We start from the raw sequence: 5,000 nt of genomic DNA, 5'->3' as shown, positions 1-5,000 counted from the left end.
ACTAGACTACATATAGAAATATATCTATTTAATTCATACAACCAGTAAACCTAGACTACATATAGAAATATATCTATTTAATTCATACAACCAGTAGACCTAGACTACATATAGAAATATATCTATTTAATTCATACAACCAGTAGACTAGGCTACATATAGAAATATATCTATTTAATTCATACAACCAGTAGACCTAGACTACATATAGAAATATATCTATTTAATTCATACAACCAGTAGACTAGACTACATATAGAAATATATCTATTTAATTCATACAACCAGTAGACCTAGACTACATATAGAAATATATCTATTTAATTCATACAACCAGTAGACTAGACTACATATAGAAATATATCTATTTAATTCATACAACCAGTAGACCTAGACTACATATAGAAATATATCTATTTAATTCATACAACCAGTAGACTAGGCTACATATATAAATATATCTATTTAATTCATACAACCAGTAGACTAGACTACATATAGAAATATATCTATTTAATTCATACAACCAGTAGACCTAGACTACATATAGAAATATATCTATTTAATTCATACAACCAGTAGACTAGACTACATATAGAAATATATCTATTTAATTCATACAACCAGTAGACTAGACTACATATAGAAATATATCTATTTAATTCATACAACCAGTAGACTAGACTACATATAGAAATATATCTATTAAATTCATACAACCAGTAGACTAGACTACATATAGAAATATATCTATTTAATTCATACAACCAGTAGACTAGACTACATATAGAAATATATCTATTTAATTCATACAACCAGTAGACCTAGACTACATATAGAAATATATCTATTTAATTCATAAAACCAGTAGACTAGACTACATATAGAAATATATCTATTTAATTCATACAACCAGTAGACTAGGTTACATATAGAAATATATCTATTTAATTCATACAACCAGTAGACTAGGCTACATATAGAAATATATCTATTTAATTCATACAACCAGTAGACTAGGCTACATATAGAAATATATCTATTTAATTCATACAACCAGTAGACTAGGCTACATTTAGAAATATATCTATTTAATTCATACAACCAGTAGACCTAGACTACATATAGAAATATATCTATTTAATTCATACAACCAGTAGACTAGGCTACATATATAAATATATCTATTTAATTCATACAACCAGTAGACTAGGCTACATATAGAAATATATCTATTTAATTCATACAACCAGTAGACCTAGACTACATATAGAAATATATCTATTTAATTCATACAACCAGTAGACCTAGACTACATATAGAAATATATCTATTTAAAGCAGTGAGTCTGTTGATTAACTATTACTTCTTCACTTTAGAGGGACACCGATGGAAAATATCCATTAAAAATGTATACAGAGGGGAGATCTAGTATGCAACAACTAGCATGGGTTACTAGTATAACTAGGATTATCATCAACTAGCATGGGTTACTAATATAACTAGGATTATCAACAACTAGCATGGGTTACTAATATAACTAGGATTATCATCAACTAGCATGGGTTACTAATATAACTAGGATTATCAACAACTAGCATGGGTTACTAATATAACTAGGATTATCATCAACTAGCATGGGTTACTAATATAACTAGGATTATCAACAACTAGCATGGGTTACTAATATAACTAGGATTATCATCAACTAGCAGAGTTACTAATATAACTAGGATTATCATCAACTAGCATGGGTTACTAATATAACTAGGATTATCATCAACTAGCATGGGTTACTAATATAACTAGGATTATCATCAACTAGCATGGGTTACGAATATAACTAGGATTATCAACAACTAGCATGGGTTACTAATATAACTAGGATTATCAACAACTAGCATGGGTTACTAATATAACTAGGATTATCATCAACTAGCATGGGTTACTAATATAACTAGGATTATCATCAACTACCATGGGTTACTAATATAACTAGGATTATCATCAACTAGCATGGGTTACTAATATGACTAGGATTATCATCAACTAGCAGAGTTACTAATATAACTAGGATTATCAACAACTAGCATGGGTTACTAATATAACTAGGACTATCATCAACTAGCATGGTTTACTAATATAACTAGGATTATCATCAACTAGCATGGGTTACTAATATTACTAGGATTATCAACAACTAGCATGGGTTACTAATATAACTAGGATTATCATCAACTAGCATGGTTTACTAATATAAATCTTCTTGACGTTCCCCTAGGATAGGGGGCGCCACAGCGCATTTTGGAAAAAAATCGTTCCCATTTTCAACGGCCTACTAATCAAAGTCAGAAGCTAAGACATGCATATACTTATTTTATATGGATAGAAAACACCCTAAATTTTCTAAAACTGTTTGAATGGTGTCTGTGAGTATAACAGAACTCGTATGGCAGTCAAAACCCCGAGACCGATTGAACCAGGAAGTGGAAATCTGAATTGTGGACTCGACTTCACAGCCTTACCTATAAATCACAACGTAAAAAAATGAAAATTGAGCACTTTCCAGTGCTTCCACTAGATGTCCCCAGTCTTTACAAAGTGTTTTGAGGGTTCTACGGTAGAAACTCAGTGAAAGAGACGATGTGGCAATTGGTCACAGTCGGAGGGCCATGAGCATTGTGACGTTGGCGGCCGTGTCTGCCCCCACCTTTGGAAGTTTTTTGAAACACAATGAAATCGTCCCACTTGAATCTGATTGGCTTTCTTGTTGAAACAGGCCCTGACGATTTCTTGATACAACGTTTGACATGTTTGAACGACCCTAACTTACCGTAAACAGTCATTTTGCGTTAGACAGCTGCCGCCCACGGATCGACATTTGATTACAGCCTTAGGACGCGCTAACAAGAGGAAGCTAATGGAACATAAAGCATGGACTTTTTCGACCGAAAATACATTTGTCATGGACCTGAGACATCGGGAAGTGATTTCTGATGAAGACAACTAAAGGTGAGGGATTATTGGCGATATTATACAATATCAGATGTTACGTGCTCAAATGTTCAAAGATGGCGCCGAGCTAGGTTTTCGAGCTCAATTTCTGGGTATCGCATCCCATTTGATCTCAAAGTGTGATTACCCTGTAAAGTTAATTTAAAATCTGTTTTGACTGGTGTTTTCAAGAGATATTCATCTATAAATCTTAGATTGACAATATATATTAAAAAAATCGTTTTCGAATAGTAATTTATAAAATTGTAGCACTGTTTCCCGGGACGCATTATATGGGAAAATAGTTAGTCAACCTCAGGTGCCGATGTAAAATGCTGTTTTTATATAGAAATATGACCTTTATTGAACAAAAGATTGCATGCTGTGTGTAACATGATGTCCTAGGTGTGTCATCTGATGAAGTTTGTAAAAGGTTAGTGCTGCATTTAGCTGTTTTTTGTTTATATGTGATGGGTGTGCTTGCTCGGAAAATTCATATGATGCGACTTTTACCATGTACTCCTCTAACATAATCTAATATTGTGCTTTTCCTGTAAAACCTTTTTGAAATCGGACAACGAGGGTCGATTCAAGAGAGGTGTATCTATAAAACGATATGAGACAGCCCTATATTTGGAAGAAAAAAAAAATATTGAATTTCGTTATGCTAATGTCGCTAGGAGTTTTCGCTGGAAAATGATCCCGCTAACGGGATGAGACATTCAAGAGGATAACTAGGATTATCATCAACTAGCATGGGTTACTAATATAACTAGGATTATCAACAACTAGCATGGGTTATTAATATAACTAGGATTATCAACAACTAGCATGGGTTACTAATATAACTAGGATTATCAACAACTAGCATGGGTTATTAATATAACTAGGATTATCATCAACTAGCATGGGTTACTAATATAACTAGGATTATCATCAACTAGCATGGGTTACTAATATAACTAGGATTATCATCAACTAGCATGGGTTACTAATATAACTAGGATTATCATCAACTAGCATGGGTTACTAATATAACTAGGATTATCATCAACTAGCATGGGTTACTAATATAACTAGGATTATCAACAACTAGCATGGGTTACTAATATAACTAGGATTATCATCAACTAGCATGGGTTACTAATATAACTAGGATTATCATCAACTAGCATGGGTTACTAATATAACTAGGATTATCATCAACTAGCATGGGTTACTAATATAACTAGGATTATCATCAACTAGCATGGGTTACTAATATAACTAGGATTATCATCAACTAGCATGGGTTACTAATATAACTAGGATTATCATCAACTAGCATGGGTTACTAATATTACTAGGATTATCAACAACTAGCATGGGTTACTAATATTACTAGGATTATCAACAACTAGCATGGGTTACTAATATAACTAGGATTATCAACAACTAGCATGGGTTACTAATATAACTAGGATTATCAACAACTAGCATGGGTTACTAATGTAACTAGGATTATCAACAACTAGCATGGGTTACTAATATAACTAGGATTATCATCAACTAGCATAGGTTACTAATATAACTAGGATTATCATCAACTAGCATAGGTTACTAATATAACTAGGATTATCATCAACTAGCATGGGTTACTAATATAACTAGGATTATCAACAACTAGCATGGGTTACTAATATAACTAGGATTATCAACAACTAGCATGGGTTACTAATATAACTAGGATTATCAACAACTAGCATGGGTTTCTAATATAACTAGGATTGTGCCTTTGGCTACTGGACAATGAAAGAGAGTTTATATAAAATTATTGCCTCCACGGATATGCTCTGATTTTTGTCTAGGCTACTTTGAAGGAAGACATTCGTCATAATATGTAGTAAAACGTTCGGGTTTAAAACAATGAAATACATCTTTTCAAAATGCGTACAGCCTCCAGCTCATTACAAAGTTGTGTGTGATTCGCTGATGAAGCCTGCCTTCCGTTGCCTAGGCATTTACTG

General features: G+C 32.7%; 1 protein-coding gene across 2 annotated transcripts in view; it reads left to right on the top strand.

Moving 5' to 3' along the window:
* Window positions 1-5,000, top strand: part of LOC115147659 (protein tweety homolog 3) — a 64,877-nt gene that overhangs the window by 43,803 nt on the left and 16,074 nt on the right. The window lies entirely within an intron of this gene.

Source organism: Salmo trutta, chromosome 14, assembly GCF_901001165.1.
Source record: "Salmo trutta chromosome 14, fSalTru1.1, whole genome shotgun sequence".
Classification (NCBI taxonomy): Eukaryota; Metazoa; Chordata; class Actinopteri; order Salmoniformes; family Salmonidae; genus Salmo; species Salmo trutta.
The sequence above is the reverse complement of the archived record's forward strand: the minus strand, read 5'-3'. Positions and strand labels throughout refer to the sequence as shown.